Raw genomic sequence first — 12,272 nt, forward strand, 5'->3', positions numbered from 1 at the left:
GCAGCTACATCGTTTCCCCTCAGGTGGAGGATTTGCCTACATTGAAAGGTGACTTCTATCCCCTGGGACATATCCCCAACATCATAGGTGTCATTGATGGGACACATGTGACCTTGGTACACCCCGCAGGAGTCAACAGGTGTACAGAAACTGGAAGATCTACCATTCAATGAATGTGCAGATGGTGTGTTTGGCCGACCAGTACATCTCCCATGTGAATGCCAAGTTTCCTGGATCAGTGTATGACGCTTACATTCTGAGGAATAGCAGCATCCCTTATGTATTGGGGCAACTCCAGAGGCACCATGTGTGGCTAATAGGTGAGGACAAGGACCCTATGCCCTGTGAATAGTTGTTTGGGTCTGGGGTTGTCCCTAAGGGTTAGTGTGTGTCTAACAGTTGTCCCTCGATATTTGCAGGTGACTCTGGGTACCCCAACCTGTCATGGCTACTGACCCCAGTGAGAAATCCCAGGACAAGGGCAGTCGACCTCTACAATGAGGCCCATGGGCGAACTAGGAGATTGATCGAAAGGACCTTCGGCCTCCTGAAGGCCAGGTTCAGGTGCCTCCATATGACAGGTGGTTCTCTCTGCTACTCACCAAAAAAGGTGTGCCAGATAATCGTGGCCTGCTGTATGCTGTACAACCTGGGTTTGCGACGACAGGTGCCTTTTCTGCAGGAGGATGGTCCAGATGGAGGTCCTGTGGCAGCTGTGGAGCCTGTGGACAGTGAAGAAGAGGAGGAAGAAGAAGAGGATATTGACAACAGAAACAACATTATCCAGCAATACTTCCAGTGAGACACAGGTAAGAAGATGTCACTGCCTCACACATACAATTGTTAGACCCATCATATGTCTGTTACTTTCACCCAGTTTATGTACCTTGACTTGTCACTTTTCCTTTCATTTCACAGATGTGGGTCCCAATGTGTGACCTCTGCTATATTACCTCATGGACTAGAGCTGTTTACATCAGTATTTTGACAATACAATCGACATTGCTATATTCCATAGTTATTGCAAATACACATTTGTGAAAGCACAGACTAACTCCAGCTTGTTTTGTGATTCAAGGGTGTTTATTTCAGTGAAAAATAGTGGAGGGGGTTGTAAAAAGGGCAGGGGTGATGGTGGAGGATTGTCCATGGCAGAGTCCAGTCTATTTGTTTCACAGGTGCATTGTCCAAAGGGGCATAGGAAGTGGAGCTAGGGCAGTTGATGGATGGACAGGGTGACGAAGTGGGGCAGAAGGATGACATTCAGGGGGGTCTCATTTCCTGGCGGGGGTCTTGGCATTGTTCTCTGTCTTTGTCCTGGATCTCAGGGACTGTTTGCGGGGTGGTTCTCCATCTGCAGGGGGTGGGGTGCTGGTATCGTGGTCCTGTGGCGGTGTCTCCTGTCCACTAGCGCCGGCGGAGGTGGTGGGCTGTTCATCATTCAGGCTAGTGTCAGGGGCCCCTTGTTGTGCCACAGTGTCCCTCCTGGTGTTCACAAGGTCCTTCAGCAACCCTACAATGGTGACCAGGGTGGTGTTGATGGACTTAAGTTCCTCCCTGATCCCCAGATACTGTTCCTCCTGCAGCCACTGGGTCTCCTGAAACTTGGCCAGTATCGTTGCCATTGTCTCCTGGGAATGATGGTACGCTCCCATGATGTTGGAGAGGGCCTTGTGGAGAGTGGGTTCCCTGGGCCTGTCCTCCCCCTGTCGCACAGCAGTCCTCCCAGTTCCCCTGTTTTCCTGTGCCTCTGTCCCCTGAACCGTGTGCCCACTGCCACCGCCCCCAGGACCCTGATTTTCTTGGGTTAGTGGGTTTTCCTGGGTTCCCTGTAGTGGTGGACACACTGCTGCTTGACGTGTCCTGGGGACAGAGGGATGGGCCTGCCGGGTGGGTGCTGTGCTGGTGTTTCCTGAGGGGGGAGGCTCTGTGGTGGCTTGTGCCAGTGTCAGGGGAACCGACTGTCCCGATGTCCCAGATGGGCCGGGCTGGTCATCTTGATCCAGTTGGACAGAGCTGCTGTCATCACTGTGGGCCTCTTCTGTGGGGGGAGTGGACATGTCTGGAACCTCCTGTCCGGTGACGGGTAGGGGTCCTGCAGGGGTGTAAAGGCATGATTATTGCATCTGTGTGTGCCATTGTGTGCAATGGGTGGGTGACGCTGTACTCCAGTGCTTGCATTCTTGTGTAGGACCTTGTGTGATAATTAGTTTTGGGTTCTGTGTGGGGATCTATACTGGACATGCTTTGGTGATGTTGTTCATGCTTTGGTGTTGCATGCAGGGCTTTGTGTTGGGATGTGTGTGTAGTGATAGTGGGACATTTGTGAGGTGTTGGAGTGATGGGGGTGAGGGTGAGGGTGAGGGTGGGGTATGTGATAGCATGCAGGCAGGGTGGGGGATATAATAGCTAAGATTTGACTTACCAGAGTCCATTCCTCGTGCTATTCCTGCGAGGCCCTCAGGATGCAGTAAAGCCAAGACCTGCTCCTCCCATGTTGTTAGTTGTGGGGGAGGAGGTGGGGGTCCGCCGCCAGTCCTCTTAACTGCAATCTGGTGTCTTGAGACCACGGAACGCACCTTCCCCCGTAGGTCGTACTACCTCTTCCTGATGTCATCCCGTGTTTTTGGATACTGTCCCACTGCGTTGACCCTGTCTACAATTCTGTGCCATAGTTCCATCTTCCTAGCTATGGAGGTGTGCTGCACCTGTGATCCGAATAGCTGTGGCTCTACCCGGACGATTTCCTCCACCATGACCCTGAGCTGCTCCTCAGAGAACCTGGGGTGTTTTTGCGGTGCCATGGTGTGGTGTGGGTGATGTGTGAGGTGGTGTCGGTTGTGATGTGTGAGGGGATGTGTTTGTGTGTGTTGTCTGAGGTGCGTGGATGTTGTGTGCCTGTGGATGCTAGTGTTGTTGATGGTGGTGTCTCTCTCTGGGCTTCTTTCTCAATTTTTGTCTTAGGGGTTTGTGTGTGATGTGGGTGTGATTATATTGTATTGAGTGTGTGGGAGTGGTGTGTCTATGTGTATCAGGTGTGTGTATTTCGATTTGTCCAATGTGGTTGTGTTTTGTAAATGTGTGTGTATTTTGAGCGCGGCGGTGTGTACCATCAATGGAATACTGTGGTTGAAAGACTGCTGCGTGGATTCGTAGGTCGTGATAGTGTGGGCGTATTCCTGTTGGCGTGACGGTGGAGGGTTTGTTATCGCCAGTTTATCACTGACCTTTGGTGTGGTGGACTTGTGTGGGTGTCTGAATTTTGGGAGATTCCGGGCTGTGGGTCGTAATAGCTGTAGCGGAATTCTGCCGCTGCAGCGGTGTGTTGGCAGTCTTCTGCACGGCGGTAAGCGGGATTTACCACCAATGTTGTAATGAGGGCCTAGGTTTTTGGTGTTATACGTTTGGTTGGGATTATTGTTGATTTTTCTCTGGTCAGCACTTAGCTGGGATACTCTATGCGATCCAAAAGATTCATCGACCTATACGCGTCCCCTTGTAAGTTTACTTACTAAGGACAAGGCGCGCTAGCATAGGCAAACATCAGATTTAGCTGCACAACCATATGTAGGTGCAAAATCGCCCCTAGTGCATATTCATTAGGAGTACGGTATCAAATAAAGGCAGGAAATCGCTCAGAACAGTGAGATGAAGTGGTAGTACATTGGTGCAGTAGACATAAAAATGTTTATCAAAAGTAATACTTTTAGGACCACAAATGTCATTTGAGTAAAATCATTTTTATTTGCAAAATCATTTTTGGTGCAATTTATGCAGGATTGCGATGTGATATTTTGACGCAAAATCAACTATAGGTGCAAAATCATAATTACATGCAAAATCCCCCCCCCTTGCTGCAATATCATTCTTCCCTATTTATTACTTCAGTCAGACAGTCAAAATTCATTTTTTATTATTATCATAAAACCATAAAAGTACATAACACAATTTAAAATTCACCAAAAACTCCATTAAATCAAAGCCACAAAACCCATTTTAATACATAAAGGTACATAAACAGTTTATAGGTTCAACATAATCTTCTCAGAAAAACAAAACACCACTAGCATAAATATATGTTAAAATTAATTAAAGTATTTAAAAACCATGGCAGACTTCGTGTTAATAGCACCTCTTACAAAAGAAGGAATAGCAAAACTTATGAACAAAAGGTAACGCTCAAATATAGCAGGGCCGATGTAGCTTGCTTAAACTTCATGTCCTTTAACACTGGAAAAATAAACATATATGGCAGAGAGGCAAAAAACGTACAAAACTAGGTAAAGTGGAATGTGTCTTGCATTTTAGATAAATCGCATCCACAGAGGGTCATTTTTTACCAGAGACCGTCCCATGGGACAGCAAAACAAACAGTTCACAAAATGTACCCTAATCCTGGTTAAAATGGCGATAATTTACATTAGTCACCAGCGACAAGTGAGGTTCCATATGAAAGGTAGTCTTCGTCGCAGCATGAGTCCTGACAAAAGGTTTCAAAAACTCCTTGGGTTCTTGTCTATCCAGACAACACCCAAAAAAATTGATTTGGTCCATTTCAAATCTAATTTAGAGATAGTGTCAGTTATATAAAAAAAGGGTAACAAACAGCATAAAAAGAGTACTTAATGGAATTCAAACATTGGATCTTATATAATACTCACTCAGGGCAAAGTTCACTCAGAGAGTACCTTATTGATAAACACTGAACAAGCAACTGAATGCGCAAGACTTGGTCCCAAAATGCAGGCCGGAAGCAGCATAGAAGGGCTTCAACGTATTGTAAGAGAACGAGGCTCTTTAATCTGGATTAGTTGGGTGGATAGATTATCCACCCGAGGAGGTCCTAAGTACCCAATGGTTCATACTTTGCCACAGGATAACTTCACTCGAGGAACATGAAGCAATAACTCTGTCCTGGAATGCAGAGACCTGCCATAAGAATACTTACAAAACCTATCTTTGAAACAGGAGTTATCGAGATCATAATAGTTTCTTGCTTATAAAAAACAGTTCTTAATAGCACACCTTGTTCCACTGGAAGCCAATGAAGGCATAACTTTGCAGAGAGGCATGATCATTCTGTTTCAGGCCACAGGCCTACCTCACAGCAAAGGTCTAAACATATTGTAGTCTGGTTTAAGGTACCAGCTGGCAGACCAAGGTAAGAGTATTGCAGTAGTCTTTTTTTTTTAGGTCTGACAACCATTTATTAGAAAACACAAAAGAGAATTTACAGAACAATTACAGAAAGATGTACTTTTCAGTGGTATGTACAAGGTCTATCCGCATAATACACTGTAGTTTAAATGTCTGAGCGGAAAGCTCTTGCTGTTTCTTAGCAGTTTTCTGTGTGTTCTTGGCACCTTTGATCTGCAGTTTGACTTGATCTTGCAACTGAGAAAGGAATGCTTGATATGACTTGAGAGCTTTATCCTTTCCAGTGTCTGCCAATAATGTTGTTTTGCCATCTTTCGTTAGCTTCTTTAATTTTTCTGCAGCAACTTTTTTACTTAGCTTCTTATATCCTTCTTGAGCTTTTATCTTCTCCTTGAGCTTCTGAAGCTTCTCTTTCTCTCTCAATTGTATACATTTAGATAGCTTTTTCTTCCTCCTTTCTCTTTTCTTATCTGTGCTTGTCTTCTCGGCATCTGCCTTTAGATCTCCAGCTTGTTTTTCTTCTTGACCTCTTCAGGAGCCAAGAGGGCTGCATCGCTGACGTTCACTGGTGCTACCTCTTCCATGGTAATGGCTGGGAGATTAACGACTATCTTCACTTCAAGAATAGAACGCTTGGTTGTAAAGTGAAAATTAGAAAGTGCGTCTAATTTTAGGAAAAGAGAGTCCATCAACTTCTGAATTTCCACATGCTTTGGGTTTTCTTCTTCGTTTTTTTTCTGATTGAGTTTCACATATTCTTGTTCATAAAGCTCAGCAAGGCTTAATTTACTCTTTTCATGGCCCAATGTTAATCGCTCCTTGTATTCAAATGCACCCTCCTTAGGCTTTTCTTTGCGTGTTACATCATCCCAGGACTGATCTTTTATTCTCTGCTAAATAATGTCTTCGAGCTCTAATGTGGTTTCCTCTGTGATTACTGGTGCTCCCCTAGACGCATGATCAAATAATAACATTTCTTCCAGTAAGCTGCTTTCAGTCCTTTATTGAGCTGTGACTTCTCTGCTGAGCTGCCACGATTTTTCATTCAGTACATCTTTGTCTCGATCTTTAATTTTTTCGGTCATCTTTTCCTGTCTTTTCTCAAAAGAAGATATTGGTTCAGGGAGGGCATGTTTCTTTCCACCAACAATATCTCCCAGTTCCTCTCCTTCGCTGTCCTCTGATAAGTGAAAAGTCACTTTCTTAAAGTCTTGTTTTGCTTGTTTGCTAGCCTTTGTTTCTTCCATATATTTGTCATCTTCATCACTTTTATCATCCTCATCGGTTTCAGCATCCTCATCATCATCCACTTCCTCATCTACAACTGACTCTTCACTGTCTGCTTCTTGATTATTATCATCTCCATCTGGCTCAACATTATCATTCTGCTGATCATCTGGGTCAAAGGAGTCTTTGTAATGGAGGTCTCATGAACTTTTAACTAATGTTTTTCACCTTCCAAAGAGCAGGTCATCATTCTCATCACTGTCTGCATCGTCATCGTCAGATATCACATTTTCAAAATAATCAATATCATGAGCATCTGTTTAATTTTTTCCAATTTCTCCTTTCTCAACATCATCCAAATAAGCTTCTATCTCAGCCAGTTTAAAAAATGTATCATCCACCACTGACTTTTCGATAGGTCTTGCTAATGTCTTTTTTTTACTTTTCTGTTCCAGTTCATCAATGTTAAAGTCGACATCTGAGTCCCCATCACTATTAGGATGTTTACCAGAGTCCTTGAAATGTGTTTTCTTTAGAATTTCCTCACTTTGCTCCAGATTATCATAACTACTCAGATCAGAGTCCTCTTCATCACTATCTCCATTGTCCTCATCACTGGAATGTGTAGCAGGCCCACCACATTGCTCATGTGTGCTGTGAAGGAGAGTGGCATCTTTGTCCCTGACAATCTGACTGCTTTCTTAAACAATCCCAGAAAAGCATTGTTTTGTAGCTCTAGCTGTTGCCAAATCTGCTCCTGGTCAAATTTCTCTATTACCAATTCCTTCAGAGGACTTCCTGTTGTTGTCTCAGTAGGTTCAAGTTTATGGAAATCATAAAGGTTGTTCGTCAGAAGAGAAAATTCTGAGGCCAATTCATCTTGCACACTTAGGAACCTCTCTGGTTGGGTACTAGTTATCCTTCAGGCTCTTAAGGCAGTTCTGCAGCACATTTTTGTTCTGCTGCGCTGTCATCTTCAGAAACAGAAAAAAAGAACACAGGCTGAGATGATCTTAGTAAGAGTGGCATAAGGGACAAAAGATAAGAATTCTTCCAGATAGCATATGCTGTGTAAGCATGGTGGGCACTGGAACAATGTGTCACCTGAAAGAGAGGTCTTTGCCTATTACAACACTCGAGGATATAACTCTGTCTGGAGGCAAGTTTGCTGACCTATGGAAACAGCTTAATGGGATAATGCCAACTGTGCTTATTTTTTACCCACAAACTCAAGCTCTGTATTGTCATCCTATAATTTCAATAGTTACGGGATGTGCCCATGTTTATGCTTAATGCACTGAAATCAACTAAAGGATAACTTTTGAATGATACATTACAGTCAGTCTTGGAATCCCTGTCTTTGATTACTACTTTCTCCAATGTTTTGATGTCATAGAGACTCGCTACCACTGGAGCCTTCTTTCTCTGAGCCTGCAAGGGATTTATTTCTTAGGGCCTTCCAGGGCTCTTGCTGTCTCCCTTAGGATATATCTGTTATGATTATGTTTCTGGTCGTATGTCAGGCGTTGGACTTTCACTACTGGTTGTGGGGGAAATACATCTTTTCAGCTCACAGTGGATCACAATTTATCTGTACATTTTTTAGTAGAGATCTCTGGCTTCTGACTGCCCAACAAAGAGCCCCAGGAGATCTTTCTGATTTAGTCTGCAGTCACCATGCGTGCAACTATCTCCTTTCTTCAAAGACCTTCCTAGTGTCATCCAGCAAAGCCTGGATCCTTCTGTCAAATATTTTCAAACACTTGTATAAAGAAACCAGGAAGAAAAGTACTTCAGTAGTTGATATTTCTTTTGGGCCTTTTGTCAAAACAAGAGGAGTATCACTGCAGGATTATAGCCTCTGAAAGTTTTCCATTATTTGCCTCCAAACTGTGAACCTTTGTCAGCTGTTTGTCTCCATGGGGCTTCATATGATTAGGTAAGATTCCTGTGACTCGTCTTGTTAAAGGAGCAACAGCCATACTAGAATGTGGTTCCCTTATGCTGAATCTGAACTTGCTGTTAAATCATTTGATTTAGCAGTAGGCTTGCGGCCAGAAAGCGAGATACCTACCATCACCCTCTCATTTTAGTGGTCTTTTTTAACGATTGTAGAACTGGTTGTGAAGCCACTTGCAAGACGCTTAGTAACACCTTCCATAATCTTGTTTCTGTGCAAGCCTAACCCATATGTGGGACTTACACACCATAGGTCTATGATTTAGGCATTTTCTGTATCTCCCATTCATTTGAAAACTAGACTCCATGTGTACAAAATTAACACCAAACTGCTGGTCCCCTGCTTGTCCCCATCACCTCTTACTGTGCCTACCTTCTCCAGATCACTAAGTGGCAGCACTGATGGGGTCCTGGAATCCCAGAATCATTGTTGTCTCACTCCTAGCTGTCTGCAGATTCTCATTTGCAACACCTATCGACTATAAGTCTCACTCGATCCCTGTGCGTGCTAGATTTCAGTAAAGGGACATGCCACTTCTGCGGTCAGTCAGCTCCTGCTATGCAAAAGTTTCACTTTGAAACAATGTTTCACAATCTTGTGGCCAAACAGAAGTTGTAACCCTGTGCATGTTGTTTTATCGGCCATTTTGATAATGATATTGTGTGTGTCCGCAGAATATTGAGGTATGTATCTCAATGGCACCATATTATAGACACATAATTGAAGAATAAAGTATCAAATGGTAAGTAAGTATAGATTTTCTAAACCCAACTCCACATATATATACCTTCATGATATATATATTCAAAGTGCAGAGATGTGAAATTATGAATAGGAAATCCATACTTCCGCTATATGCACTTACCTAATGATATTTTGATCCTCAATATTCTGTCCACAATATTAGCCTCAATATTCTGTGGTACATTCCAGCTAGAGATACACTGTAAAAATATCTTTCCAATGATGGGAAGGTGGAAAATATGGGGGACATTTCAATGGACCTCTGTTCAGTATGTCTTTTGTGTTTTTGGGTAGTAGGGCGAAGTAGCGTGTTGGCATAGCAGGGCAAAAATGCAAGACATCCATCCATGTATGCATATGTATATTTTAGTAGCACAGAATTTACATTTCTTTTTTTTCGATCTTCATACTCTTGTTCATGACACAACCTTCGGTACCTCCAACCACCCTATTCTGTGTTCCTCTCTAAGATAACTAGGTATCACTGGACCAGCACACAACTAGCTCTCCTCATACCTATCCAACTGCTCATTCTCACTCACGTCACTCTAAGATATCAGCACCTACCCCTCTTCCAGTATTCGTTCAGTACTTGGATCCCTCATCTCCTCACTCTACACCTCTATCTTTGAAAATATTGCCTTGCATTTGGACTCCGCCTTTCGCCTCTATGACGATGACACTCAAAACCTCTCTACCATCCTACTACCCATCTCCAGTCAAGATTCACCGATTGCCTCATTGCAATCAAATGTTAACTGGAATCACAAACACTCATGCTAAACTCCTAAAAAACAGAGGTCATACAGTTTACCACAGACTCGCCCAGCTTTCTTACTAGAACCATGTACTATTAGCTGCTGTGACAGACAGACAGTCAAGTTTATTGATTTAGACCTCACCTGAGATCAACAATATTAACAGACCTGAAAAAGGTCAAAACATAACAATTGCTACAATTTCCTTCAAATAAAACAGGGGGACAAGCGATTTTAAAAATGTATACAGATTGCGACACACAGATTCATCTGGGGGTGACCTTACCAATGCAATCAAATCATTAATATTAATCAGATTATATTTAAAATACAAAGGTTTTACAAATTGATTCCTTGCTTCTAATACTATCTTACATGAACAGACATACAATGCATGTTCAATGACTTGGGTCCCCCCCAGCATAGATTACATGATCCTCATCTGGCACTTGAATCCCTCCAATGCTTTGTAAAGTTGTTTAAAAGTAAAATGCCCAATCGTAACATAATTATACATTGCCTTGTGCTATGATCTAATGTGAACCTCAGTGCGTGGCCAAGGAACATGGCCGATGGGACGTGCTTCTAGTGCGCTCCCGTCCCCGGTGAAATCCTGCCGTGATCCTGAGGCCCCCCGGGGCTGGGAGAGCCGAGTTCCTGGATCGGGAGGACATCTGGAGGTCATGGGAGTGTCCGGAACCCGTTTTCGTGCTCTGACGGTGCTGAGTCGGCAGCGGTGCCTGCGTGGGCCTGCTGGGCCGCGCTGGAGCGGTGTGGGCTGAGTGGCCCTAATCCTTTTCGGGATCGCACAGAGAGGTCCTGGGGAGGCCAGAGGGATATCGATGCCCCCCCTCTGAGCACACAGGGGTTGCCTTCTGCGGCCCATACTGGAGGGCCTGGGAGCGGCCTATAACCTGGGATGACGACATGAGGAATGAGGCCAGGACGAAGGGACCACCTTCTGGCCTTGCATCTGGAATGGCCTGTGAGCCAGGAGGATCATAGTGCTGCTGCACCTATTGGACTTGAGTGGCTGCGGGCTCGGGGGCCACCTTCCATGCGGGGAGGTGTGCTGCTGTGTCCTCGCTGGAGCCCTGGAGTGACGGGCCTCCATCCTGTGTGTTTGGGCCTGCGGAGACGCGCTGATATGCGGCGAGCATCGCATCGAAGGTTCCTGGAGGTCTTCCTGGTCATCCTGGTGGAGATGTCTTGGCATCTCCGTTTCTACACTATCCATGGCTTCTGCTGTGCTTTGATCCCTAATCTGACCCTGTTGGTCAGAGTTACCTGTTTGCCTCACAACTGCTGGAGAGTCTGGCGGCCATTTGATCTTCTTGCTTGGCTGGGCAGTGAACTTTCAAGGAGTGGAGTGCTGCGAATACTGTTTTGGTGGAGCTTTGTGGCTGGAATCTGAGTGGGGTGGCCAGACACATTTGGGGCCTGTGTGGAGCAGCATGGGGCGTCACAGGCGGACAGAGGCCTCACAGCGTAACACTATGGAACAGTATACTACCCCAGTGGCTCTCCCGCAGCGAACGGCTAGATCGGAGGTGAGTGGAGATGTAGCGGATACACTATTGAGTGCTGGTGAGCCGTCGCAACCGAAGCTACTTGCGGCCCTTCAGGGCTCCCGGGTGGCACTGGAGGGATAAATGGAGACAGTTGTGGTGGAGGTCAATTTGCTAGGAGCGGACCTGCGGAAGGTATCCGACAAGGTGAAGGCGGAGGAGGGCTCCATTGCGGAGCTTCAGTCGCAGGTGGGGACAGGCCACATCTACGGTGGGACGGCTGAAGGTGCGGCTGGAGGACGCGGAAGGGAGGTCCCGGAGGAACAATATCAGGTTGCTGCGCTTTCCGGAGCATGCAGAGTGGTCTGCCATGAAATCCTTTGTGGAAAACTGGATCAAGGACGTGTTGCAGCCGGCTGAGCTATCTAGAGTCTTATTGCACGCTTGCTTAATTACAAGGACTGGGACTGTATTCTGCACGCTGCATAGGAATCTGATAAGGCACTGTACGAGAACTGCAAGATCTCCATTTATCCTGATTACACTAATAAGGTGCAGAACTCTCGTAAAGGATTTATGGAGGTCAAGGCGAAGCTCCGAGCCATGAGCATCAGATACATGCACCTGTATCCGGCACGTTTGAAGGTCTTGTCGGGTGGCAAAGCACACTTTTTTGAGGGCCCTGAGGAGGTGTGGCGTTGGCTGGAGATGTGGGACAAAGTGGCCCCGGTAGACCGGAGGGGTTCGGAGGCATCACCCGATGGGCCTCTGGCTCGGAGGGCCCGGACTGAAGATCACATGTTTCTGAGCACCTTGCGGAGTCTTGCCACAGGGTTCGGATACAGTGGGATGCCACAATGGCGGTGGTGTCTGCTGACTCAGATGGGTGCACAGCCTGAGAGCAGAACTTGGAGGTGG

At 45.5% G+C, this 12,272-nt stretch overlaps 1 pseudogene; it reads right to left on the reverse strand.

The window, feature by feature from the left end:
- Nucleotides 1-5,241: 5,241 nt before the first annotated feature.
- On the reverse strand, nucleotides 5,242-11,171 carry LOC138259632 (U3 small nucleolar ribonucleoprotein protein MPP10 pseudogene; annotated as a pseudogene).
- Between the last annotated feature and the right edge of the window lie 1,101 nt (nucleotides 11,172-12,272).

Source organism: Pleurodeles waltl, chromosome 9 (genome assembly GCF_031143425.1).
Source record: "Pleurodeles waltl isolate 20211129_DDA chromosome 9, aPleWal1.hap1.20221129, whole genome shotgun sequence".
In the NCBI taxonomy this organism is placed as follows: domain Eukaryota; kingdom Metazoa; phylum Chordata; class Amphibia; order Caudata; family Salamandridae; genus Pleurodeles; species Pleurodeles waltl.